General features: G+C 33.7%; 1 protein-coding gene across 2 annotated transcripts in view; it reads right to left on the bottom strand.

Moving 5' to 3' along the window:
• Positions 1–11,498, bottom strand: part of LOC150106874 (proton-coupled zinc antiporter SLC30A2-like) — a 185,963-nt gene extending 174,465 nt beyond the window's left edge. Inside the window, exon 1 of one of the 2 annotated variants that reach the window (XM_090393362.1) lies at positions 11,341–11,498. The gene's annotated coding sequence lies outside the window, so the exon portion shown is untranslated. Of the gene's footprint in view, positions 1–3,100; positions 3,246–11,340 lie in introns of those variants that run through there. The other variant, XM_090393364.1, reaches the window with a different exon arrangement.
• Positions 11,499–12,750: the final 1,252 nt, after the last annotated feature.

Genomic DNA, 12,750 nt, shown 5'->3' with positions numbered 1-12,750 from the left:
TCAAAAATGAAATAAAAACACTTTAATACTGAACATTTTCTATTAATTTCAGTTTAAAATACGGCTGATACATTTAGTTGCTTTTGATTTCCTGGATCAGCAATGGATCATTGGGAAAGTCAATTAAACCATGTAGTAATTAAATGTATTAATACTCGGCAATTGATAATTTTAATTACAAGTTTTGCGCCTGTATGTTTGAATAGTTAGTGTATGCTTCAACCAATAGGTGTGAGGCTATCAATTTGCTTATTGGAGGTCAATAGGTTGAAGAAAAAAAAAAAATCCTTTCGAACAATGTTCTAAGGACGAAGTTGTCTAAATAACTTTCATAATTTGCAGCGTAATATTATGTAAATAACTTGCTGTGTGTGACATTTAAGTACCATGAATTATAAAGTGTAAACATATTGCTACGTTTATAAAATTGCATAAATGTTTACATGCCTATATCAAGATATAGGTTTAATGAAAATATTTACGTAATTCAACAAAATTGGTGCATTAACTCTCCACCGAAGGGAATTTTTAAGTAAAAAAAAAAGAGTCCCAATTTGAGAAACTGCTGAAAAAAATGTGAAATTATTTTATTTAAAAAGTGACAAATGTAATTGCTTATATTACTCAAAATCCTGATGTGTTCACATTTTTACGCATTAATTTTTTTGCGTAGCTTAAGACTTACTTTTAAACGAATTGATACATTTTAATAAAGATAAATAGAGCATTCAAAAATTAGGTGTTCGCATTTTAAACTTCGAAATGAAGCGCGTTGATCCGAAACAAACTGCGTGCCATTTTTGAAGTGTGCACATCGTTACTTCACAGGTGTTCTTTGTGTTATCACATTTATAAAACATTTTCTCCCATACACGAACGAGCAGGTCACAGTTGCAATAATCCGTGTTCGAAGTTCATGAAGGGTTTGGTATAGAAAGAGGAGTCGATACACTTCTGCCTCGACCTAACCTATAGTAAAAAAAAATCTGGGAGTCAAGTAGTGGACACTGCAATGACCAATCGTTGCATATATACTACTTTCGAACTGCCTTATGTGATGAAAACCGTTTTATAACTGCTGTCGAAAGTGACTCTTTCAGACTTATGAATTATAAAAAGCACTTTGTAGCATATATGCAATTCGTTTCCTGTGAAATCACTGTCAGTGCTATTCAACCAAAACGGACTTTCATGGGCATAAAATTTCTGTACGTCTATACACATACATCAACTGATTTCGCACTTTTAGATAAGTTTAAAATTGCGACATAATTTTGGGATGCTCAGGGCAATAATTATTTGTAAATGTATTATATAATTTAGTATTTAATACTGAATTATTCACTATAAATTTATTATGAATTATTTATAAAAATTAACGAATGAAAATAAAGGGGGAACGCAATGAAAAAGATCTTGGGAGAAAACTGGAATTATGGCTGAGGCCAGTGTACTGGTCTTAACTGCGTATGTTCTACGGCCAGTTTGCGGGATGAAAACTTGAAGTTTCCGATGGGAAAGGAGAAATTCTGGACCACTGTGTAACGGATGCATTTTAAAGTTTTGAATCAATGCCTTGGCCAGTTAACGGTATTAATGCACTAAGTTTTCAACTTTTTGTGTGCGATATTGAGACATATAATTCAGTTCACTAATTTGGTAGCTAACACGATGTCCTTTTGTTGGAACGACTTGGTTCGAATCCCAGTAGGGACGCCAAAAACCTTAAAACAACTTTTCAACTGAGTTTAGTCTTAATAGTGGCAGTTTCTTTTCCTGGAAGATTTATCCGTAAGGCAAACAAACCGGCCAAAGAGTAAACGTAATTTACAGACACATTTCAACCAATAATAATCCAGTACATTGATTTAATAGGATTGTGTCTTACCTACGCGCGAGTCTAACGACCGCTGTTATATCATTTTAATCAGCTAACAGTATATAGACCTAACGATATTTTTAAATGTAAAAGTTCATTTCTCTTGAAAAATTTTCGATACTGCTACAAAATTACTTTTCCCCGCTAAAATTAAATAACTATTAGAAATTCAACCAGATTATATTTTAATATAAAAATGAACTTAGCAGGCTCAAAAAAAAAAAAAAAGGTACGAATGGAATTAAGCTACAGTTCAAAAGTCCACTGAAAGCATGTTGCACAATAGTAAAGAACGGGTTAGGTTCGTCACGGATGTGTGTGTGGGGGGGGTGATATCGTTCATGATGGTGGACTAAAACAGCGCTTCCTAAACTGTGGGCAGCGGCCCCCTTGGGGTCCGTAGGTTTTGTTGAGGGGGGCGTGAAATAATGAAAACAAATTAAAAATGTTTTAAGACTAAGTAGATTTTTATCTTAAAAAAAGTATTTAATTTTTATTTATTTATTTTTGTTTTTTTTATATTTTAATGGAAAAAAATCACACATTGGTGCGGGTTCACAAATTTTGCTTCTTGCGTATTTCGGCGCTTAATGGATATTAGTAAATATATGCTTATTCGTATAAGTTTCATTTCAAAGCAGAAATCTAAGAATTGCAGTTTCAAATATTTCACCTGATATTGACTTTTGGTGTAGCAGTGTTGAAACGCATCCATCACATTAAATTGTTAGTAAACTTCGTTTATGTTTCTAATTCTTTATTACTAATTGTTTTACGTTTCATGTGCTTATACTGCAAATGTACAATAACAATATATCTATCTATATAAAAATATGAGATACTGTGCCATGTCAAATGTGTATGCAAGATGCTAAAAATGTAATATTTGCATTTGATTTTTGCAATATTCGCTGTGTATGTTTTGTATTGAGTATAAATACAATAAATATTATAATAATATATGTCTATATTATGATTTTTTTTTCGAGGGGGACGTGAAATATTTTAATTTTTCCAAATGGGGCCCTGACATCCAGAAGTTTGGGAAGCACTGGACTAAAACACCCTGAATGCACAGCGCTATATAATCTCGATTACCCATCGAAATTGGCCGTTTCGAATTTAACAAATACGGAGCCCAGTATATTACGTGAATCGTGTGCACATTTTCATTAAGGTCAGACATTTTAAAACAGTTATCGATGAAAAAAAGCATCTTACCTAAAGTCTATAAAGTCTTCATTACAAGGAAGAAAATTCGCTTAAAATTGGGAAATTAAGAAACTGACGAAAAAAAACAACAACAGGCGAACGAATGTTTGTGTGATACAAACGTGAATGATTACATATCCTACAAGCGTACAGGAGGGAAAGCTTTTTGCCTGCAAATGAGATAAAATTCGTACCACCTGTAAAATGTCTTGTGAAACAGCTGTTGCTTTATGATAGTGATAAACGCTGAATGATGTTTTGAATATGGCCTTAAATTTGAGTCAAATGAATAAAGAGAGGGCGGGGGACGTCAAACTGATTTGTTATTTCACTGATCTCCAACTTATGGCTCCTCCCATCATGCATGTACATGCTCTATGCTGCCATTTGTGGAATGGAGGAGGGGGGGGGGGGTAGGAGAGCTGTGAACCTTTCATTTCCTGCAGAGAATACCAGCTGCTATTTCATAAAGCAAATATAAATCACCAAATGTGTACATTTCTTTGGTAATCTCATTTCAAAAATCTGGAGTCAAAAATAAATTACATATACACAGTAATTACTTGATGTCAATCTTCTTGCAGCATTCTCCATGGAATCCGACGACTCAATGACTCCGAAAATGTTAATCTAACAAGTTTAAGAATCGAATTAACTCTTGGCGAAAGAACAAATTAAGAAGTCATTCTGTCCCACGCGCAAGCAAAATTTTTTTTTTTGCATTTTTAGTTCACCCATTTATTTTATTTATATATTCTCACGTTTTTGAGAATATATAAATATAAAGCAAAATTTATAAATAAAGCAAAAACTAAGCTGACAGGATTTGAACCTGTCTCGAATTGTTCTGATACAACGAAACCACCTAGCCACGGAGACTCCTTGGTACGTTTTAAGAGTAACAGTGGCTTGCAATTACTACCCACACACGGTACTAGTAATTCGTTATAGATACCACAGGGAGATCGAATCCATAACCCGTTGTTGCAAAAGCGAAGCCACAGTACTCTAGTCACCCAGGCTAGGTATACTTTATACAGAATTTCAAAGAAGCATTTTTTTTTTTTTTAATTCACACAATCATTTATTGTAGAACTGATTCTCTCACGTGCTGTAATTTCAAAAATGCTTTATTATTATACAGGAGTTAGCAATTACCAAGACGGAGGTATGAAATACGTGTAAGAATAATCCAGGCTTGTTGGTTTTAAGAACGAGAAAAAAAATCCGGAATTTACAGAAGAGGAAAATCCAGTTCTCTATATGAGACTGGTTGGTGAAGTAATCATCTAATAGAGTATTCTTTGTCTACTTTAAAGGACTGAAGTAGCCCGTCATTCCATTAAATCCCTTTCCTATTCCTAAATAAGCGCTTGGATCCAGATCGGTTACAGTTGACCGGTTAGAGGAAACAGCATGGCCAAGGTAGTATGAATTTTATATTAAAATATTACGTATATAAAATATATAAGTAAATAAAGCAAAGAAGTTGCCATCTGAACATAAGTCTTCAAAAGGGATGACACGTCTTTGTCAGACGTCTGACAATCTGGAACACGGCTCATTTATAGGGAGAAAAGAGGTCATTTTCCCAAGACCTAATTTTAGAAAACTAGTGTAAGTTTGTATCACCCACAAATTCTCAATTCTGCCGCTGACCAACGTTATCCAAACTGGGTAACCGATTTCTTGAATAACTTCAAATTAAAGATTGTAGGTCATTTTGAAGTCCGTTTCTTAAGTTTCATGCGATTTTCCCATTTTCTTTCTGATAAGATGCTTAAGTTTTTAATCAGACTGACCGATTTTTTTTTTTTTTTTTTTTTAAGGTCTTGTAAGTCAACTCACTTTTACTGACTATCCTTTTTCCAAACGAGATAAAAAGAGATTAACCTAGAATCTGAAGTGTTGATTTAAAATAAAAACAACAGATAAATAATTGTTAAAAACAGATGCGAAATGGATGTAGAATCGCTAAGAAGTATTTAACTGGCATTGACGCTCAGATGATCAAGTATTCTATGATGTAACCTTTCCTTGACGCACTATAGATAAGATAAATGCCATTTAATAAACTTGAAGTATTTCAGGAACAGCTCCAATCTAATACTGAATATTTTATAAAGTCGAAGTTAAATTACTGTTAAAGTGCACTCTAAATGGTAAATAAGACTGAAATTAAATAGTATTCAAAACAGTTCGGAATATCTTCGGACTTATGCTAATCAAGCACGACTGCTGAAGCCAAAGCGTAGGAATATTTCTTAAGTTTCACGCGATTTCTCCATTTTCTTTCTGATAAGATGCTTAAGTTTTTAATCAGACTGATCGATTTGAGATATTAATACATTTTAAATAGATGAAATACAGCATAAATTATTAGATGGAAAGCAAGATTTTTTAGGTTTACAGATGACCAGCGAAGCTCCAATTAGGGAATATTTTTTATATTAAGATAAGATCCTTAGTTTGTCGTAAATACTGAATGGATTTTTGTTGTTATTGTGAAAGCTCATAAAACTAAGTGGACATTAACAAGCTCTACTGTTGATATCACAAATTATTGATACTAAGTTTTATATCGACTTAATTACCCCTTTTTGTACTGTGACAGTTTGAAAATGAATGGGATATGACACATGTCCGAAACGATTTGATATCTTTTGCTCAGATATCTTTGAACTTCTTGTTTCTATAATTTGTTATGTCCTACTTTAGTTAAGACTATAAGCCCAGACTGCTTTTAGTTTATCGGGTACAGGACATTCCATTCTTATCCAGAAATTCTTCTGAAAACCTTAGTAGTGAGTAACGAACAAAGGCAGCTCTACCACGGAGGAAAAAATGCTTCTTTTTTTTTTTTTTTATAATCATTCAAAGTGACATGCGAAAGTACTTGAGAACAAACGAAGTAGCTATAAAGCACTTATTTTATTTATTTTTATTTTATTTTTTTTTTGTAAACATGCAACTTCTCGAATTGGCTATTTTATATTTGTTATATATATATATATATTTGTTATATATATATATATATATATATATATATATATTTTTTTTTTTTTTTCCTAATTAACTTTAAAGTTGGAAAAAGTATTGTTCAATTATTGTGTTGACATACACCCTCTGTCCAAAAAGAAACCGAACTTTTCGAAAATAGTAGAAACTAATGGCGCCACCTGTTGTATCTTTGTTGTCGAAAGCGGCAACCTTCATTAGTGTTGTGCCATCTGTTTGAGATTTGTTTCATTAGAAGTAGAGTTATAGTGCCAAGAGTGACAGTTGTTTTGACGAACGGTCGTCAAAACACAGATAGCTGCGATTGACTTTTGTGTTAATTTCGTATTTGAAGCATCAAATGCTTCAAAAAGCATACGGTGATGAATGCTTATCCCATACTCAAGTTTACGATTGGTTTAAGCGATTTCAAAGTGGTCGTGAGACGCTTGAGGACGACGAAAAGCCGGGCCGTCGAAAAAACTGAACTGAGCGAAGTTAACATCCAAAAAGTGCGTGATTTCTTCAAAGAAAACCCGAAATCGTCCGCGAGATTGATTGAAGATGAATTGGGAATTCCAAAATCAACTGTGCACAACATTTTGACCGAGAGTTTGGGCCTTGGTAAATTGAATTCGGATTTATATGTTCCCCAAAAGTTGACCGACGATCAAAAAATGTATCGAATTGAACACTGCAAGGACCTCATTAAAACCGCTCCTAAGGACTCAAACTTCCTTGAAACGATCGTTACTGGTGACGAAACGCGGTGTTTTGAGTATGAGCCCGAAACAAAGCGCCAGATGCTGACTGGAAACCACCAGAAGAGGGGGGCATCCGAAAAAAAATCGCTTGGAGAAGTCAAAAGTAAAGACAATGCTGATTTGTTTTTACGATTCCAAGGGCATTATCCACAAAGAATTCGTTCCACCTGGCCAAACGGTCAATGGTGAGTTTTATCTCGAAGTTTTGAAGCGAAAATTCGTCGCGTATGGCATGAATATCGTGAAGACCGACCGTTCGTCAAAACAGTCACTCTTGGCACTATAACTCTGCTTCTAATGAAACAAAATGTCAAACAGTTGACAACACTAATGAAGGTTTCGACAATAAAAAGATACAACAGGTATCTCCACTAGTTTCTTATATTTTCGAAAAGTTCGGTTTCTTTTTGAACAGAGGGCGCATTTTTTTTTTTTTTTAACAAGGAACCCAGATGTCTGAAAAGTTCATTTAAATTTTACGCCCTAATTTTCATTTCGATTACAAAATCCTTGACCAGTGTTTTCATTTCCGCAGCATTTCAACTCCACTTAATCAAGAAGATGAAGTGGAGGGAAAATATTCAAAATTCGATTATCATATATGGCAATAATGCATTTTTTTTTAAAATTACGACTTGTTTGTTAATAGGCGTGTTCTAGCCTAGTTTTGCGGAGAAAGTAGAGAGAAATTTTTCTGAGAGAGAAAAATTCAACTGATTAATGTGTCTTAGACCCTATTCGAACCAGTTACAATTTAATCCTGGTTGAGCTACTGAGATAAAAAAAAAGACAAACATTCAACAGCGTAGACAGAAATAGAACGGAAACTCCACTCCAGAGTAATCTGGAAGTAACATGGATCTAAGATAGCAGTAAAAGGCGTGTACATCATAGAACAAGTGAACTTTAAAAACTGGACACCAACAAACATAAAGAAAAAAATCAACAATGCATGAAATCATAGAAAATAAAATTCCCTTGGATTGTCCAAATAAAATAGCCGACTACCCAGCATTTCCTCCAAATCGAGACAGGAAAAATATAATTATCAACTCTGAAATAGGAAAACATGAGAAAAAAAAAAAGCCTAGAAAACCCTGAAATCTTGGGATTAGCCCTTTCAAAAATAATGGAATATGGACCTGACTCAAAAATATACACAGATGGCTCCAAAAATCCAAATGGCAATTCTGGGAGTGGCGTACTGGTCTATGGCTCTCATAATATAGAAATAAAAACAACTAACAGTATTGGATGCAACTCATACCATGCAGAATTAATAGCTGTTAACACAGCACTGCAATATTTATACTAACAAAACCCGAAGGAGTTTATATTTTTCACAGATTCCTTAGCAGCCCTTCAAGCTATTAAGAACTGCTACACTAGCCATCAAGAAATACTTAGAGACATAGCAAAAACAAACTACATAAGGATTCCAAAATAATCTTCCAATAGATCCCATCCCATGTGGGATTAAAGGGAAACGAAACTGCAGATGAAATAGCAAAAATGGCCACAGATTTCGATCTTTTTAAAACCGCCCAAAAAGAAAACATAAAATGAACAATTCTTCAGGACATGACTCACCACTGGTACTTAGCAGAAAATCCAAGAGCTACCATCAACTCCAAGTTTAATCGCAATGCCACTACCATGATCTCTCGCCTAAGACCGGCCACACAAGACCAATCAAGTTTAGCAATGGCATAAAAGTCTTCCCCACCTGCAAAATCTGTAACATCGCGGAAGCATCACCAATGCATTTGCTAAACTGTATGAATATTTCCAAATAAATGTGAACTCTATAACAACCCAGAAAAGATGCTGTATAAAATACATGAACTTGACCTCTATGATCTGGTGTAATAATACCATGGGATTAAAAAAAAAGCTTTTAATCGTATGTATTCCTCTGTCCGGATTGTCTCTTTTGTAGGATATATATATAAACTATGCTAACTATGTACGAGACCAGCAGCTTACTCGCTTTCAATTGGAAAGTCTTTGTTATACGAGTCCTGATTGCGATTCGAAACCAGATCTTTTCTGCAGAATTACCAAACAGGCAACATTCACGTACTTCACTGAATGTTCATTACCTCATTGTTAAGATGAGTTTGATCACTTCAGACTAAGTCGAAGAAGTCGTTGAGTAGTACACAAGTCAAAGATCATTACATTTTGATTCACATTTCGTGCATATCCTCAAAGTGATTGACACACCAAGATTTGATAAGTAATTTGTGTAAGTGAACGACAAAAAAAAAAAAAAAGTTTAAGTATTTCAAACAACAATTTTTGAATAACCTGGGAGCTTGAACCACTTTTGCCATGAGTTACACTACACGTCCTAGCTTAACGTTGTTTTACTAATTCTAATCGAACCATATGTGCTAATTAATGCAGAAAATGGTTTTAGGACAAAAAAGATTGCATACCTGGCCGCGAAAAAAAAAAATAATAAAATAGGTATCCGTTATTTACCAAAGAATGAAATCCTTTTAGTTCACATTAAATAAAAATTCAGGTTCATTTATATATTTTTGAAATTATCTGCTGCATTTTTAATGTTTGTTTTTCTGAAAGTGCTGGTGACGTAATTGAAAAGGCTCTCCAGGTCACTGCAAATCCTCTAAAATTTACCAGCGTCACTGAATTATTATTATTATTTTTTTTTTTTGTAACTTCGCATAAGGGGAGGGAGACCATACTAGTACATCGGGTGTGCAATCCTGAGATTGGAACTGCTTCTTGTCACTGAAAGAGAGCACGACTACTAAAGATTCGAATAGCACACTTCGTGGGAATAACTATTTGATAAGTAGTTAGAAGAAGGGCTTATCGGCATTCTCAAACTAATAAATAGTTCTAAGCTACATTTAAGAAAAATTTAAAGAAAGAGTAATAAACTAGTGGAATAACTATGTAAAGTGTTGTAATAGAGATGCTTAACAAATTTCAGAAAACGCTAGAAGTACTTAAGTATTAATTTAGTTTCTAGTAAGTACGATAGTACTATTGGAAATCGTTATTTACTTAGACGCAATAACTTTACTAGAGGGAAAAAAAAAAATTCCTTTAACATATTTAGACCATCCAGAGCATTTGTTCTGGAGGACTGTGTTCTCAGGTTGATACTACACTCTTTGCTTCCTTGAATCAGACTTTAGACTTAATTAAATGCGTGCTGTTGTCAATGAAAATAGTCCTATTTGTCGAACGAAATTGACCAAGTCTTCTTGTAGTTGGTAGAGACAGTTGTACACGAAATATGCTGTCCGAACGTCTTTCAGCTCAGGGTATTTTTGAGTGACTGGCAAACTACGCGTTGAGCCATTATACAACAGGAGGTACACTTCAGTTATAATCAAACCAATCACGGCTAAGATTGTATGGGTGATCAGTATCACCACATCTCTGTACATGGCCAACCCAGGCAATTGCTTGGAATACAGTTACTTCAGTAATCGAATTAATAAAGATAACTGTATTATCCTTCATTATTGAGTTGGGGGTCTTGTTTTTCAATAACTTAAGTTATCTAAACTGCGGAAAATCGACGAACTATTTTGTTAATACTTATGACAGTGAATTAAAGCTAAGCTCTAAATAGTTTATTAAAATGGGCTCGCATATATATAAAATTTATTCATTTGAGTTAAAATTAAGTGAAAAACATTCAGTAGTACTGGAAGAGCATTGTTTGTATTCGTGATTTTCTCTACAAAAACTTTAAGTACATTATAAAAAATAAAATAAATAAAAAAATTGCGTTCCACTAAAATTTATTATCTTTAGACACCATTAGATTCACAACTTTTAAATGTTAACATTTATTTTTATGAAATTGTATGATAATTAGCTGAACAATTTGAAATATCTTCATACACTGTCATAAGACAGAAACTTCAACACTTAACTGCTATCTAAAAAATTTATCGCAGTGATTGGATAATATGCAAAATAATATATTAACAAATAAGGGATATATAATTAATGTTAAACTCTGCAAAAGGCATACCGAAATATTACCAACACAAGCAAATATGCACTTTTAGAGAATTTGATCTTCTGCTACTAATCCTGAAACGTAATGATTTATTTGACGTTGTTTATATCACGAGATAAAAGTTCTGCTCCAGTGTATAAATATGCTACTTGAGAAAGCAAATATCAACTACTAGTATATCAACTATTAGTAACGTTAACTTTAAAAAAGACTCGGTAATAAAAGAAGCTAAATTAACTTTAAATACGCATGAAGCGTTACAAAATTACAGTAACCACTTCCCTATTTGAATACCATTTATTGAAGTTTAGATTATCAAAGAATCCTGTCACCATGCGTGACATAATATTTAAAATTTCTTCAGAATTTTAAATATTAACAGGGCAAGAAAGGCAGTAAAACAAATTTGTTTATTATAGGATTAGGGTAAAAATGTTTGCAAATGTTCATTCAGAATTTTTAAAAAAATGTCTTACCTATTCTCAAGCAGTTGCAGAATTGTGTAAAGATGCAGCCCAGGAAATGCCCTGAACAACTGCAAAACAGGGGAGTAAATGGTACAGCAAATTTGACCTTAGTGCACACGATTCGATAGATCAGTGCATACGTAACTGCGTGTTAGTTCCAGTACAGAAAGAAGAGAGCGGGAATGAATTTCACGTGCTATATGTTTGCGCACAGTACTAAATAGATTTCTTAACAGACTCAGTAGTGATGAAAGCCACAGCGAGGGATAAGACGAAATTAAGAGATTAGGAAGTCCGTTTTAGTTTACAATTGTTAGTTTTAATTCACATGATTAAAACGAAATGCGTTAAAATCAGATTCAAATAAACAATTGCGCTTTCCTTATTTTTATAATGCCAATATAAATAATTGAAATACTAAAATAAAAATTACACTGCATAAAATTAATGTCGATTAATTATCATTGCTTGCTTTATTAATAGTGAAATCAAGCATGAAAGTTAATAGGACAGATTAATAGCAAATAATACTTGCTGAGAAGCATTATTATTTTTTTTTTCAAAGGGGACATATTTTTTTCCCGAAATGATTATATTTTAAGGAGAGGTGTGATAGGTACTCTGTGAATAATGGTTAGCTTCTGCCTATCATGATGAAACTGTGGGTAATATGATAGGTATATTATGAGCTATGCCGTGGTTCTTACACGATGAGGCGTAGGACTCCACGGAGATACCTCTTAATAATAATAATAATTAATCACTACGCCCATTTTAAAAATGAAACTAATTTACGATAGGACATTTCAAAATATTCCTTTTACTTTATTTATTTATTTTATTTTATTTTATTTTATTTTATCATATCTTATCTTATTTATTTATTTTTGGCGGGCTTCTTGGAGACTTTTGGTACTAGAAAGTTAATATCATATGGATGTTCATGTAAAATACTGGGTATGGGGACGCGCGCGCCCGCGCACCCACCCACACTTTATTTTGAGACATGTTTGGGAGATGATTGGTTGGTTGTTTTATATTACAGCAGAAGCAAGTGAGGCTTATGAGCTCAGTGTATTATATCTATTAACTGGATATGTGTTTTTCTGGGAGGCTTGTCTGTTTTGCTGAATGAAAATCAGTTATGATATGAGACCAGATGATTCAGCTTCAGATGAAGGCATTTTTGGAGAAAGAAGCTCTGAGTCCCTTGAATTATACCGAATCATGTGAAGAGCATCGTTGATTGTTTAGATTAGGTCAGGGCAACAACGTTGGTTGGAAAGGCTCTCGGTGTTCCTTAATTCTCCCTATATCCAGGTTTCCAACATTTTCAACCAAACAATCCGCGTTTCTGACCTACTGTACACCTCGACAGTTTCCCTTCAGAGAAAGCATTTATTTCATAGAAATCTTCTA

This window comes from Typopeltis vanoorti, chromosome 5, assembly GCF_054136105.1.
Source record: "Typopeltis vanoorti isolate ZY-2024b chromosome 5, IOZ_Tvanoo_1.0, whole genome shotgun sequence".
NCBI lineage: Eukaryota > Metazoa > Arthropoda > Arachnida > Uropygi > Thelyphonidae > Typopeltis > Typopeltis vanoorti.
The sequence above is the reverse complement of the archived record's forward strand: the minus strand, read 5'-3'. Positions and strand labels throughout refer to the sequence as shown.